The sequence below is a fragment of the Sorex fumeus genome, unplaced genomic scaffold, assembly GCF_029834395.1.
Source record: "Sorex fumeus unplaced genomic scaffold, SorFum_2.1 ptg000042l, whole genome shotgun sequence".
Lineage (NCBI taxonomy): Eukaryota > Metazoa > Chordata > Mammalia > Eulipotyphla > Soricidae > Sorex > Sorex fumeus.
Window position 1 is genome coordinate 6366785 of NW_026606099.1, and position 16384 is coordinate 6383168.

At 43.9% G+C, this 16384-nt stretch overlaps 1 protein-coding gene and 1 pseudogene across 1 annotated transcript in view; one reads left to right on the top strand and one right to left on the bottom strand.

Annotated features, from left to right (window-relative positions):
• DIP2B (disco interacting protein 2 homolog B) overlaps positions 1-16384 on the top strand; it is a 239143-nt gene that overhangs the window by 66299 nt on the left and 156460 nt on the right. The window lies entirely within an intron of this gene.
• On the bottom strand, positions 6387-6498 carry LOC130029381 (uncharacterized; annotated as a pseudogene).

The following is a 16384-nucleotide window of genomic DNA, read 5'->3' on the forward strand; positions in this document are numbered from 1 at the left end:
TAACAGTATCTGTGTGATTGATGGAGAAGCCCAGTGTAGCACTACTCAAACCTGAGTTGTTCTTTTTCTTTCTTTTCTCTCTTTCTTTCTTTCTTTCTTTCTTTCTTTCTTTCTTTCTTTCTTCCTTTTTTCCTTTCTTCCTTTCTTCCTTTCTGGTGGTATTTTGCATGCAAAGAATATATGTTACCACTGATCCACACCCCTGGCCCTTGAGTTGCTATTTAAAAGCAATTAGTCTTTTTAAAATTTCTGATCCTGTTGCTCCTTGATTTTCTTTGTTGTTTATTTGGGTCTCTAAGCAATGCTGAGGGTGGGGCAGGGGCTACTCCTGGAGCTGCTTCTGCTAGACCCTTCAGTGTTTGGACTCTGTTATGCGTCTTGGACCCAGGAGTGCTGGAAGCTTCTGTGTTCTACTGGTTGGTTCGAAGTGGTCCATGTGGTATCAGGGCTTGAAATTGTGACTTTGGGTATGCCAAGCATGTGCTATACCAACTTGAACTGTATCCTTAACTCCATAGTTTACTTTTCTAATGGAGCTCACTGTTGTTCAAATAGGCAGAACCCAAATGTGAGCAGTCTTTAATATTCGTTTTTTTGTTTGGGTTTGTGTTTATTTCTTTGCTGCCACGGTTGAGCCCAGGGCCTCACCACATGCAAAGCATATGCTTCACCACTGAACTACATCTGAGCCTAGTCCAGTTTTTTTTTTTTTTTTTTGCATTTCCTTTTTATACAGAGTGTGTGTTTTCCCTTCCTCAGACTAAAAATGGCAATTGCTGTGGGGGTATTTTGCATTAAATCCCTAAATTCATTTACTCAATCTGTTTTCTTAAGTATTTTTCAAGAGACCAGAAATAAATATTTATAAATTGTGTTTAAGTACATGATGGGGGATAGGAAGTAAAGGAGATGTGCTTTAAGATTAAAATGATGCTGTGGTGATTTTTCTTGATTATGTTTGAGAATATTAAGAGTTCTTTAAAATTTCCAAACTTGTGACTTGGAGGGAATATGGAATACTTAAAATTAATTGTATCTGTAATTACTTTTTCAATTTTAGTTACACCTGATGAAGCTCAGGGATTACTTCTGGCTCTGCACTCAGGAATTACTCCCAGTGATGCTTGGGGTACCAGATGGGATGCTGGGGATTGAACCCAGATCAGCCATGTGCAAGGCAGATGCCCTACCCACTGAACTATCACTCCAGCCCCTGTAATTACATTTTTAATAATGTAATTACACCATGATGATAATTCCTTAGGCTCTTTTATAGACAAGTGTGAAGAACAACATTCCTAATTATAAAAACTCTTAAGAAACTTCCATCTAGGGGCATAGCAATAGTATAGCTAGCAGTGCACTTGCCTTTGCATGCAGCTGACCTGGGTTTGATCCTCAGAATACTATATGGTCCCAGAGCACTGCCAGGAATGATCCCTGAGCACGGAGCCATGGAGCCAGGAGTATGTCCTGAGCACAGTCGGGTGCAGCCCGAAACCAAAGGAAAAGAGAGAGAGAACTTCCATTTAAAAGGAAGACTGAAGGTGTGGGTGGCAGGGAGGTGGCCCAAAGGATTGGAGTGCAGGCTTTGCAGGCAGGAGCCGGAGGCTTGTTCCCCAGCAATACATGATCCTTTGGGTACTGAGCAGGGAGAAACCCCAGAGGTGTGGTCAGAAAACCAAACCAAACCCAAAGAAACAAGTAAAAGGAAGCTTCGGAAACTAAGGTAATGCGTGAGTTCAACCCCGGTGGCTCTGTTCTTTGCGAACCTGGTAATCTCCAGACACGCACCCAATGTGTTGAGCATTGCAGCCAAGCCTGTTCCCTCTGGTGAGCACCCAAGCCAGTGCATGCTGACCCCTGTTCACAGAAACACCAAAGAAATGGGGGAAGAGGAGAAATAAAAAAAAATGTTTTAAATGATTTTATTAGCACTGCATTAATTAGATTAAAGGAAGATTGTTGTCTACTTAAACTTGATGGTAGGATCTGGAAGGGAGGGGAGAGCAGAAATCGCACCCGCTTCCCTACTCCAGTTCTAGAAGAAAAAAGGATGAATTAGCTGTTGGGGCCATAACCTTTATAATTAATAACTGTGAAGGTTAAGGAAACAGTTCAGTTTTGGAGCTCAGTTGACTTGCTAACTGAATTTCAAAAGTAGGCAGTCGTTCAAAGCCTCTAACAGTCAACTCCTACAGGCAGCAGTGTCGTGGGGAGGGAGGGCACAGCCTAACTGTTCTCCCTGAGTTTGCCAGTCAGATCAGGCCGTTCCTTCCGCAGGACAGTGACATCTTAGGGGCATATGCCACAGCTGGTGGTCTGCATTCGTGGAAGGAGTTTTCAGAGTGAGAAGTGAATGTCCCCCTCCAGCACCCCTTCTTCCAGGCACGACTTAGATGGAAGTGATTTGCTGCTAGGGTTGGAAACCATAGCGCAACTAGGACGAGGAGTAAATCTTAGTTTTGGGAACAAGACCATAAAGCAGCTGACATCTTGCGGGGAACGACAGCAAGCATTTGTTTGCTAGAGTCTTGGGAATTGTTCCTACTCTCTTTCTGATTTTGCATATTCCTGGGCCCACAGGAAATGGTGGGCCACAACTTCGTTTCTGCTGCCCTTTGGCTTGAAAAAATGTACCTATTTCAGTCGTTTCCTTTTTTTTCTCCTTCAAAGACTCTTTTTGTTTGCCCACCCTCAAACTCTAGTGTTTCCCATGGCGATAGCCAACTTTCTTTTCAGTTGACACTCATACCTTGGCTGTCAGCCATGTACAAGAGTTTTAACTGTTTTCTGTCTTGATATTTTCCAAATCTCTATCTCCTGCTGTCTGAGCCCTCTCTCCTTCTCCCTCTCCCTTGCCTTTCTCTTTTTCCCCTTTCCTTATTCTTTTTTCCTCTCTTTGTCTCCTCCATCCTTTGCTCTCTTCTCTGCCCCTGCATTTTATTTACCCATTAGACCTAATCCAACCTGAAGTCAGACTTATCCTTCCAGTTACCCTTTCAGCAATTCAGAGACTTGTGACCAGAGCAATAGTACAGCGAGTAAGGTGCTTTTCTTACAGGCAGCCAACCCAGGTTTGATCTCCAGCATCCCGTATGGTCCCCCGAGCCTACCAGGAGTCATACCAGAGTGCGGAGTCAGGAGTAAATCCTAAACACTGCTGGGTGTGGCCAAACTGTACCCAAAAACGGAGGGGAAACGGGGAGGGGGGGAAGCCCTGAGCTTATTTTGTGTTCAGTCTTTGTGAGTTGCACCTTTACTTGTCTATGAAATTAGGCCAGAAATCTGGGTGTTACCATCAGACTCTTCCTATTTCTTGAATTTTTTTTTATCTTCCAGGTATGGAATTAGCAAGCTGTGGCTACTGGGGCAAATCTGGCCAGAGTCTTCTGAGCTCCCCAATTTTAAGTGGTGGTTTATGGATTTTATGTCTCCCCTCCCCTCCCCTCCCCTCCCCTCCCCTCCCCTCCCCTCCCCTCCCCTCCCCTCCCCTCCCCTCCCCTCCCCTCTTCTCTTCTCTTCTCTTCTCTTCTCTTCTCTTCTCTTCTCTTCTCTTCTCTTCTCCCCAGAGGTGGTGGGCTGGATTCCCCACTCTTGCCCAACTCCTCTCCTAGATTCTTTTTGCCCTATTCTTCCTTAGAGTAATATAGTAGGTGCCTACCTGGTCTTTTCCCCCATACTGTTATCATATTTCTTTACAAAACAGAACCTGGAGAGATAGTACAGGGGGTTGGGTGTTTGCCTTGCATGTGGCTGAGTCCATTTCAATCCCCAGCACCAGATATGGCCCCTGAGCATCACCAGGAGTGGCACCTTCAGCTACCCCCCTGCCCTTAAACACCCCCTCTCCCCCCAAAAAACGTTAGAAAGAAAAGGAACCTCAAATCTGACATGCCAGCTTGTTTGAAATAGTGCAGTGTTTCTTGCCCTTTCTCTTCTGCTTGCAACAGCTTCTTCCCCCTCTAGGATTCTGCTTAGTTGTCACCTTTTAATTAAGCCCACTTGCTTTCTGTGGAGTTGTGTCACAGTTCAACCTTGTGTGCACTTCAGTTTTGCACATTCCAGGTTACTGGAACTGATTGACTTAGAACTCGTTAGTAGTTCAGTCATTCCTCCCTCACCATACACATTTCCAAGGTAGGCTCTGTGTTTTCTCATTGATCTCTCCTCTACCTCGTATGCTGAGACCGTCATGAATTAACACTTCCAAGGGGTACCATGAGGAGTGGTTTGTAAGGACATCATTAGTCAGTGTGTGAATTGGTAAGCCGGGTTTTTAGATATTCGTGTAACTTTATTGGTTTCTTTGTTTCATAGCTTTTTTATTTTGAGATAATTGTGGATTCAGATACAGAGAAATTCCAGTTACCGTTCCCTTGTTTCCCCAATAATACTTCATTGTAATCTGTAGTGACTGATGCAGTCAAGATGCAGAATGTTGCTTGCTCTTTTGTTTGTTTGGTTTTGGGGCCACACAACTGCAATGCGCAGGGCTCACTCCTGGAGATGCTGAGGGCGTCCCGGATAGGATGCCGGAGATCAAACCTGGGTCAGCTGCATGCAGGGCAAGCACCTTACCCGCGGTACTCTCTCTCCAACCCCAAGTGTTGCTTCTTATAGCAACGTCCACTTATACCTTAGCTGCTCTTCATGTCCCCCACTAATCTTTTCTCCATGTTTTTTAATTCTTTCACTTCAACAATGGTAAACATTTTAAAAATTTTATCTTAGGTAAATGGTTACAGTAACAGTTTGAAAACTGTTAGGTAAGTAGAGTCAGTATGCATCCTTTTAGATCGAATATTTTCTTTTCTTTTTTGTTTTGATTGAATCACTATGAGCTACAGTTACAAAGCTTTCATGTTTGAGTTTCAGTCATACAATTATTGATCGGACCCCCATCCCTCCACCAGTGCACATCTTCCACCACCAGTGTCTCCAGTATCCCCTCCCACCCCTCCCCCAGCCTCTATGGCAGACAGTCTCCCCCATACTCTCTTTTGTATTGCTTGTTATGAATAGCATAAGATGTTATGTGGCCGCAAGAGTGGCCTGGAATTCTAAAATTTTAGATAATTAGGGTCTGGAGAAATCTCTGCAGTGAGCTGCTCTGTTCCGAGATTCTTTTGTGTGTCTCTGGAATAGATTGGATATTTCCACTCATACACCTGGATGCGATAGCACAGCGGGTAGGGCGTTCGCCTTACAAGCGGCCAACATGGCCGACCCGAGTTCGATTCCTCCGCCCCTCTCGGAGAGCCCGGCAAGCTACGGAGAGTATTCGATATGCCAGACACAGTAACAACAAAGTCTCCAATGGAGATGTTACTGGGCCCGCTCGAGCAAATCGACGATCAACGGGCGGGAGGGCCTTTACCTTTACCTTTACCTTTACACCTGGATAGGACTGGAGCGATAGCCCAGTGGGTAGGGTGTTTGCCTTGCACGTGGACACCCAGGTTCAATTCCTCTGCCCCTCTTGGAGAGTATACTGAGAGTATCTCGCCTGCATGGCAAAGCCTGACAAGCTACCCGTGACATATTTTATATGCCAAAAACAGTAACAACAAGTCTCACAATTTGTTGTGAGATGTTACTGGTGCCCGCTCAAGCAAATCGATGACCAACGGGAGGACAGTGCTTCAGGACAGTGCTACAGATCACCAGATTTGCTGTGATCAGTAGTTTTTCTATTCCTTGTTATTGGTGGCTTTTCATAACTTTCCAGAGTTATGGCAAGGGCCAGGAAATGGTTCAGCAATGGTACATATGATCCCATGACTTTGGTCCCAGTGCCACCACGTGTGTCTAGCTTGATGTTGGCATCTATATGGTTTGGACCCAGCTCTGAGACTCTTGGACTCCAGGAACTACAAGTGATTTCTGGTGCTCTGTCATAAGGTGTGGACCCAAACAAATAAACAAATGAACAAAACCCCCAAAAGCTTTTTCTCTCTCTTTTTTTTTTTTTTATCTGTAGGGGCGGTCTTCCCAGAAGTGTTGGGGCCTTTCATCAGCACTCTATCTGGCTGTGTGGATTTGGTGCTTGAACCCAGCAGTATAGGAATAATCAGGGCCATACACTGTGGTGGTCAGGGGGAGCATGTAGTGCTGGGGATCAAACTCAGGAACTTGCACAGACAAGGCATATTTCACACGCTTCTGTTTTACTTGATAAGGAAGCAAGTTGAACTGTGGTGAGAAAGGCTGGGAGTGGGAAGCAGGACTCAGGAGGGGTAGCTGTGAGGCTCTCAGGAGCACAGCACCCGCCATTTATCCAGAGGCCCATGATTAGCAGTGCTTTTGACTCTGTAGCCATCTGGGATGGGCCTTTTTTTTTTTTTTGGTGTGTCACACCTGGGATTACGTGAGGACACCACACAGGCTGTCTCCAAGGCATTGAAGGGCTGCTGATACTCCCACGGGGGCTACTGTTTGCAGACATTGTATACTGGCTTGTGTGGGAAACAGCAGATTCTATTTAATTGGCTGCAGTGGTTATATCTTTGAGCTGCCTGCCCTGCCACCAGTTAATATTTATTTATTTATTTTGCTTTTTGGGTTGCACCCAGCGATGCCCAGGGGTTCCTCCTGGCTTTGCACTCAAGAATTACTCCTGGCGGTGCTGGGGGAACCATATGGGATGCTGGGGATCGAACCCGAGTCGGCCACATGCAAGGCAAACACCCTCCCCGCTGTGCTATGGCTCCAGCCCCATGGTTAATTTTTAATGCCGTATCATTCTGAATCCCATTGGTCTGCCTGGGTGAATCACCCATTTTTAATCACATACTTTGGTAACTTACACATTTTTTAGTCATGACTGGCTTAAAAACTTTGTTTTTGGGCCATGCCCAGCAGTTCTCAGGGGCTGCTGTGAGCTCAGCACCTGAAGTCACTTCCCAGTGGTGCCTGGGACTAATCTGGGCCTCCATGTGCAAAGTGTGTTCCTCCCTTTGCACCTTCTCCCTGACTATGATTGTTTTTTTCCCCTGCACAGACATACATTGGTCACTTGAAAAAATACTGACTAGATTCTGGGCATCACCTGAAGTATGCATGACACATTTTATTTTGCAATATAATCAAATTTGTTATTATTACAATGTCATAAGAAAACACTGGTTATAAGCAAACTGTCAACTTGATTTTTTTTTTGGCTTTTTGGGTTGCACCCGGCAATGCTTAGGGGTTACACCTGGTGTTGTACTCCTGGTGGTGCTCAGAGGACCATATGGGATGCTGGGGATTGAACTCGGGGTGGCCGTGTCATGCCACATGCAAGGCAGGTGCTCTATCTGTTATACTATCACTCCGGTCCCTGTCAACTCAATTTTAACCTTTCCTTGAAATCACCGTCAGATCACTGAAATTTATCAGTGTAGCCAGTGAAAGGCTCGTTTTGTTCTTTGTTGTGGTTGTTGTTTTTAAAAAGGCCTTCCAGATATTCAAGTCTGATATTCTCTCAAGTAGAAATGTTATATGAAGACATCTGGTTAAATTCATAATACAAGCATTTGTGCAGGTGCTTTTTACTGTGTAGAATATTAAAAAGATAGGGTGAGGGGTCTGAGTAGAAATAGTGCATGGTACTTGTTGGCTACCATTTTTATTCTTGCTAAGGCTCCAGTACTTTTTACTCACCGTTGCTTTTATACCTTCAGTGCAAATAATTTAAGAGTAAAAAGTTTAAGATCTGGATATAGAGAATGTAGCTAACTGGAGCTGAAACGGTCAACTAAAGTCTTAATATGACTGAGTTTTTTGGGGGCCACATCTGGCTCTTTGGATTGGTGCTTGGTGGTCACTCTTGACGGTAGTGAGGAACCATGTGGAGCATGTGCACATACCACTTTCACTATCTCCTTGGACTTATTTTTCTGGTTGCTGTTTATAAAATGTTTGCCTTAAAATTATTTTAATTTTTAAAGTAGTTTTTATGCTGCAGACTCCCTGTGAATTCTTGGGGGACTCCTGAAAAAACATGGCCATATGTTTGGAAATGGGTGATTTACAACATAATTTTTGACGTGACTTCTTTCTTAGTCTCTTCTGTTTCTTCTCTCCTTTCGCTGCAGTAGACCTTGTAGGATTGAACTCCGGGTTGATCTGGGTTGAGTTCCATCCCCAGTTTTATCACCTTGCCAGTGCTGGCACCACATGCTGGGCATGACCTTGGCCGCAAAGGAGAGGAGAGGGTTCTCAGCCCTGCCTCACTCAGCCTTGAGGCACAAACACACCTGGGAAGGGCCAAATGTGTTAAGTTTGCTGTGTGTACATTCTTGAAGTGGGTCACATCCCAAGAACCTGAATATGCAGGGAGACACTACTTCTCTAACAGCTCTGGGACTGGTGAACTTCTTGGTGTCTCAGACGAACACATTCCAGTTTCCAGTTTCTGAGTCCTGTCAGTCTTTCGTACTAATTATCTCCTTGGAAGGGCCTCTGGTTTACTGGCTGGATTACTTTTAGGATTTAAGACGTTTTTTCTTTCTTAGTACTCTAGTTGCTCCTTTTTGTAATAAAAAGTCCGTTTCCCCAGGCTTTATTTTTTAATATAAATACCTGGAATCACTACTCCTTATGTTAATGCTTTGTATTTTGAAGACAATTTTATTGTCTTTGTCTTCATCCTGAGTCTGCTTTGGACTTCTGCTTTTAACCCACTTTGTCAAGTCCAATGGTTTAGAATAGGGATGATTTGTTCCCCAGGGGACATTTTAGTTCATACATCTTAGGGATATTGCTGACTTAAGTTGCTGGCATCTGCTAACTAAAAGATAGGGATCTTGTCTTCATTTCAGTGAATTCACTGATTTTGTTGTTAAAATGAAAATTTTCACTTAGCGTATGTTCAGATGATGGAGGTTTCCTGCAATGTACAAGGCAGCCTTTCTCAATAAGGACTCATACAGTCCCCAAATAATGTCTTAAAAGACCTCTCTTTCCTTGTTTACATGTCAGATTTTAGCTATTAATGTTTTGTGCGGTATTAAAGATCTGAATTAGTGTAGTGTCTAGAGTTGTGGTCTTTTCTTTTTGGAGAAACTAATCAAAAGTAATAACAAGATTTTAGAGAAAAATTATCCTTTTGATTAAGGATTTATATCTAATATAGCACAACATGGTTCCTAAGCCTGAATGAGCACAAGTAACCTTTTGAAAATACTGCTTCTGGGACTTTGATCAAACTTTAAAAATCCCCAGGAGACTGGGATTATTTCATTGACAATGTACCTACAAGCAGAAGTCTACAAGTTCAGTGTGTGTGTGTGTGTGTGTGTGTGTGTGTGTGTGTGTGTGTGTGTCCGTTGGATAACGGTTGGGTTGGGTTGTCCTTGCTCCTTCTGCAGGGAGCTTAGGTTTATTGAATTATTCCCGCAACAGTGCCCCTGAGGCACACCCAGTTCCATCAAGCACTAATAATCCTATATTGCTTTTTTCTTTCCTCTATGTCATTTGCATGGTTTATTCAGCAATGTCCTTTTGGTATAGACACAGGAAGATAGTTCATGCTAATCTTTGTTACATGGGAGTTAACTGACTTCAAAATATTATTTACTCCGGGGCATCCATATTTACTTGACTTAAGCCTTAGTTGCCCTTAGTTCTTGGCACTCCAAAAATAGGGTCCCAACGAAGGGACTGGATGGACCCAGGGCAAGCTGTAAGCTACCCTGGCATCAAAAGGGGATAAGATAAGCACTGTAAGTAAAATAAGTTAAGAGCATGGTCATGGGACAAACTCTGTCATGCACCAAAAAGAAGTAACTGAATAAGGACCCTGCTGGGGGTGGGAAAAACTAACCTGGCCTTAGGACTGTGGTCTGGAATATATAGAGAGATGTCCCCAGGAAGAGCCAGCCTTTAAGCTTAATATATCTCTTACTGTGCTCATACAAAATGACTAGAAATATTATGAGAAGTAAATTTACTATGATTGGTTAAATGGATTACTAACTGAGGAAAGGAGAAAGCAATAACCCTGGACGGTATCCCGCCCTTAAGTGGATCTCCTAAGTAATCTAGAGTTCTCAACCCTCAGATGAGGTTTTGTCTTTAAATTAATCTCCTAGAACTTCCCCTGAAGGAGTGGCTTTACATCTGTTTGTTGTTATGACAATGTTCAACCCCCACCTATGTGTACCCCCACCCTTTATGGTTTCTATACAGCTGTAAGGGGAAAGAAGGGACGAGAAAGAGAAAGACTAGACTGGAAGTCAAGGACTATGAGGGTGAGGATGAAGAAAGTACTATGACCACAACTATTACTACGACTGTGCAAGTAAAGGACAAACCGGACGACGCTGGGGAGGAGAGAGAAATAAACTGACTACTGACCAGCCTGGTGCCCTGTTCCTCAATGTCCGTTTCCCTGGATGCTGTGGGATGGCCAAAGGAGTAACTCTCGGCCACTGAATGCTCCAGTTATGCACACCCCCCCCCCCCCCCCCCCCCTGCTTTCTTTGAAACTCACACTGCACCACTCACATTTCCAGGTTAAATCCCTGTAACTGCTGTCTGAGATTCCTGGCATCACCACAAAAGTGTTTGATCTCTGATGGAGTCAAGAGCATGCAGGCACACAACAGAAGCTTCCCGGAGAGCATCATAACTAAGTGCATAAGCACCACAGCTAAACTGTGTGCCACTGTTATGGTGAGGACCCCTGCCAAGTGAATGTGACCCCCCGCCACCCGGTCTAGTAGTTGCAGAAAGCACAACAAAGGAAGGGAGAGAGGGCAGAAATGTGTGGATTTTTTGGTTGTTGTTTGTTTTTTGGGTTTTTGGGTCACAGCACTGACGGTGCTCTGGGGTTCTTTCTCTGTGTGTGCTCAAAAGTCACCTACCCCTGGCGGTGCTTAGGGATTCTATGTGGTGCTGGGTCTTTCAACCTGCATCTTGGCCTCTGCCGCCTCATGCAAGGTCAAGCCATGTCCTTACCTCATGTTAGCCATGCCTTACCTCTGTGGCATCAGAAAACTTGAAAAAATAACTTTCTTTTTAAAAAATAAGAATCCCTTTTACAAATCCCTATCATTAGCTAGATTTGGGAATCATTGCACCTGGTGGTAGAAAAGAAACCGATGGCTTTTTCAGAGAGCTACTGCCAGTGGCTCTTATGTACACCCTGATGGGTAACCAGTTCTGTCAGTAAAACCAGTTAGGTCACCCTCGGTTGGCAAGGCTGCACTACAACAGTGGTGTCCAGTGAGGATTTGGGTCTTTACTGCATTTTGGTGTCCAGTTCATCTTATTTGCTCCAATTTGTTTCAAGTGAGAGAAGAGATAAGGGGATGCGGGAGGGAACGGGGAAGAATTGTTGGTAAACTCAGACAAGCACTCCAGACCTTAGATCCCAGGACGGGCTTGCCCACTGCTAATTTCTTCTTCGTGGCATCCTTACAGTCACATCCGTATCCTTTAGCGCTACTCCTGCTTTGAATTAGTACCTGCTCACTGACGCAGAAAGACGGGGAAGCACAGATGACCTGTTTACTTTGTTCCTGTGCATCAGCTGAAAGGGAGCCTCCGAGTTGTGGAGAATGAACGTCTGTTGTGGAAGAAAAGAGACAAAAATGATGATCTTTCTTTTTCTCTGCCTCTCGCCCTTCCTTCCTCTCTTTCATTTGCCCGCGCCCTGCCCCCCCAGTCCTGTGTTACACCTGCCTGTGATCAGGGCTGTCTCCTGGCTTTGCACTCAGGAATCACTCCTGGCAGTGCTTGTGGGACCTTATGGAATGCTGGGGATTGAATGCATGTAGACTGTTTGCCAAGGCAAAGGCTCCACCCTCTGTTCTATCTCTCTGGCTTCTTCCTTCCTCCCTCCCTCTTCTCTCTCTCCTTCCCTCCCCTCCCCTTCCCTTCTTTTTTTCCTGATACACCCAGTGGTACTCAGGGTTTACGTCTGGCTCTGAGCTCAGGAATTACTCCTGGTGGTGCTCAGGGGACTATATGGGATGTCAGGGATTGAACCTGGGTCAGCTGCATGCAAGGAAGCACAGTTCCTGCTATAGTATCTCTCCAGCCACACTATTTTTTGAAATAAAGATTATTTTTATTTTTATTTATTGCTCGAGCGGGCCCAGTAACGTCTCCATTGTGAGACTCGTTGTTACTGTGTTTGGCATATTGAATACTTCATGGGTAGCTTGCTGGGCTCTCCGAGAGGGACAAAGGAATAGAGGAGGAATCGAACCCAGCTCGGCTGGCCAGCTGTGCACAAGACAAATGCCCTACTGCTGTGCTATCACTTCAGCCCATTTTTATTTATTATTATTTTTATTATTATAATTTTTGCTTTTTGGGTCACACCTGGCAATGCACAGGGGTTACTCCTGGCTCTGCACTCAGGAATTATCCCTGGTGGTGCTCAGAGGACCATATAGAATGCTGGGAATCAAACCTGGGTTGGCTGCGTGTAAGGCAAAAGCCCTACCTGCTGTGCTATCGCTCCAGCCTGATTTTTTAATTAAAAAAAAATTCACATTTTATTTTTATAAAGTTGTTCACAATAATTTATTACATTCGATATTCCAACACCAATTTCACCATCATTACACCTTCCCATTACCATTATTTTGAATCTTCCCTCCACACATGCCTGTCCCAGAGGCAGATCCTTAAATATTTCGTATTGCTTGTTATGAATAATTTGTTAAAAATGATCAAAAAAAGTTTTCTTAAAGGAAAGTGGGTAAAGATCGTTTCTTTCTCCCTGGAGTATTAAGGCCTTGTATAAGAGATTGCTAACATGTTACAGGTTAAGCCTTGTGTGTAATCTTTTTTTTTTTTTAATTGAGATCGGTTGCCTTCTGTTTTACACCCCATCAAATGATTTGTGCTGCTCTTGATACATCAGTGGTCTAGAGCATGAGGTGTCTCCAGGAATTCTAAAATTTAAAATAGGGTGATACAGCTGAAATTAAATTTTTAACTGGATGGATGGTGACTTTGGAGTTCGAAGGCTTCTCTGCAGTTTTTGGCTCTTGTATGAGATTTGTGAGTCTCTGGATCATGGCTGCTAATGAATTTATATGACACTAGAGGCAGTTTGTGGGCATGACTGCCGGGCTCCCAGAAGAACAGAACGATGGGGGGAGGTCCCATTCCTGACTCCTCGGAGCCAGAGATTTCGGTCATAAAACCTGCGTAACTGAGTTTTTCAGCAAATTCATTCTCATGCATGATGTTCTACCCAAGTGTGTGGAGATTGCCTGTGAGCATGGTGGCAATTGGGTTAAAATCAAGATTTTTAAACACATACCTGAGACTAGAATATTTTCTGAGTACTCAGTATGAATAATGACCAACCCATAGCAAATCTAGCTTCATCTGTTACCACCCACATTTCCCTCTCTAACCCCTCCCCGCATCATAAAGCATATCTAAAGCATCAGTATGTAAATTCACTCAGGTATTTATCAATCTCTAGTCACATTGTCCCAAGGAAGAGACTAGGAGAGGCCACAGAGCTTAGGGGGCCTGGACCTAATTATACAAAGGTTCTCCACCCCTCCCCCTGCTTTTGAGGGGTGGGGGTGCACACCTGGTGTGCTCAAGGCTTACTCTTGCTCTGCATTCAGGGGTCACTCTTGGGTATTAGAAGACCTTATAGGTTCCTGGGGATTGTCCCTAGGTTAGTCACATGCAAGGAAAATGCCCTACTTGCTGTACCATCGCTCTGACTCTAGATTATATAAACTGCTTTTTCCCCTCCCAGTACTTGTAGTTTATTTTTTAAAGTTTTTTATTGAATCACTGTGTGATATTACAAAGCTGTACATGATTGGATTTCAGTCATACAGTATTCCAATACCCGTCTCTCCATCAGTGTCCATTTCCCAGCACCAATGTCCCCAGGTTCCCTCCCATCACCTCCCCCCATCTCCCCCCCACCTCTGTGGCAGGCACGTTTCTTCTCCTTCCCTCCCTTTCTCTCTCTCCCTCTCTCTCCCTCTCTCTCTCTCTCTCTCTCTCCTTCCTCCCCCCTCCCTCTCCCTTTCTCCTTTTGGGCATTGTCGTTTGCAATATTGATACTGAAAGGACAAATTGTTTTTCCTATTTGGTTTATTGTCTGGTTTCTTTTTTAATTTTTTGCTTTTTGGGCCACCCCAGCAGGGCTTACTCCTGGCTCTCCACTCAGGAATCACTCTTGGGGATTGAAACATATGGAATATGATTGAACATATGGAATGCTGGGGATTGAACTTGGGTCAGCTGCGTACAAGGCAGATACCCTTTATGAAAATACACTGTACTATCGCTCTAGTCCTCATGGTTTCTTTTTAAAAGATGCTTAAATCATGGGGCCCAGGATGTAGCTCAGGTAAAGTATTTACTTTGTATTTGTGAGTCCAGGGTTCAATCCTTGGTACTGCAAAACAAATTACAATGTTTTTTTAAAAATTACAATTTTAAATTAAGTTGCCAATAATCATAGAGTCAATGGATTATGGGAATATAGTCTATAATGAATTTTTTTGATGGGTACATAGATCAGATCTGATATTTAAAAAATAATATATCATTATCATTCTCGATATACATTTGGAGTAAATTGGTTGAAGGAAATATTTGAGATACTACCCACTTCATTTGAATTCAGTGAGAGAATCTTATTAAAGAAATGATTGTGGGGCTGAGATCAAGCTCAGCTACATCAGGGAGGAGCTCATGTCTTGCTTATGTGAGGCCCTGGGTTTGATCCCCAGCATGACATAAAAGGGGGACTGCGTTGTGGCTCAATGGTACAATACTTGTCTTGCTTCTGTGGTGTCTTGGATTCAATTCCTGGCATGGCGGCAGGGGGAAGTGATCTCTAAAGGATCTGCCAATTTCTGCAGAGGACAAGAATGTGTCTTTTCTTAGGGACTTAGCTCCACAAGCTGAGAACATGCCCTGCATGCAGCAGGACCACTTTTATTCTCAGGACAGCTGGGAGTAGCCCCTCAGCACTGCCCGGTGTCACGCCCAGAACCAAACCCCTTTCTCCCCCCAAAGCAAAGACTTGCATTCAAAAATTTATTGTGGTTGCAATCTGTAGAAGAATAGCTTGGAGGAGGCAAGAGAGTGGATTATTGGAGATAGAATACATTGGATAAGGTTCTTGCCTTCCACACAACGATCCTTGGCACCATATTGTGATCCTTTGAGCCCTGCCAGTAGTGATAGACCTAAATTATATCATTTTTATAACATATTTGCCAATGGCTCAAAAATCCAAAGACTCAGAAAGACATGCAAGCAGTGAAGAGATCTCTGCTTCTAATTTTCAGTAATTTACTTTCTTGAGGATTGCCCAAAGATACATATACAACCAATAGTAAAATTACCTGGGCAAATTTTGATGAGTTTGTTATGTTTACAATAATAGCAGCACTGTGTGTGTGTTGTGGTGTTGGGGATCTAACCGGGTCACAGCTACCCCAGCCTTGTGCAAGGAGGTGCCATACTCTCTGTACTACCCCTCCAGTCTGAAAACAGTTTTTATTTAAACTGAACTCAGTAGCAACCCAGAGATGTAATATGTCATCACATGTTACAACTTTTCTCTTTTTGTGTGTTTTAAAATTTACATTAGAGTTGAGGTGTTTGATTTATAGTACTGATGTACAAAGTTACTAGTTACTGCACACCAAGTACCCATGAAACGCTGACTTCTTTGAGACACACCTTTAGATTATCAAGAGAAGTAGCAGAAAGTTCTAGAGTAAGAGGTTTGGGTTCTGGCCTCTACTGGTGTGTGTGTTTGAGAGAATGCTGTCACGTCTTTGGCTCTGTCCCTATCTCCTCTCCACCTCTTGAATCCAGGTCACTGACAGCCTTTGCCTGGACTTGCTTAGGGCCCTCTACATCCTCCACATAACCCACCCTCATTAAAAAAATTTTTTTTTCTTTTTGGTTTCTGGGTCATACCCAGCAGTGCTCAGGGCTTATTCCTGGTTCTGTGCTTAGGGATTACTCCTGGTGGTACTAGGGGGGCCGTTTGGAGTGCTGGGGATTGAACCGCTTTCAAGGCAAGCACCCAGCTGCTATACTATCTCTCCATTCCAGGAAGAAATCTTAAATAAAGTCTTTACAGTGTATTTTGAAAGAGTCTAGGGCTGGATATGTCTCTGGGTAGAGTGTGGCCCTGGATTTGATACTTACACCACGTACACTTCCGTAGGGTTCAGATGTCTTTCGATGGCTCTAGAATTCCAGTGTATGAAGGCAGAGCTAAACTAGAATGTTCAGTTGACCTGATCCCCACAAAAAGGAAACAGTCTAAATATACTGCATTGAGGACCAAACCTGAGTTGACCACTTGCAAGACAAACACCCTGCTGCCTGTACTATCACTTCGGCCCCTACTAATTTTTTATTTCTATAGCAGGCG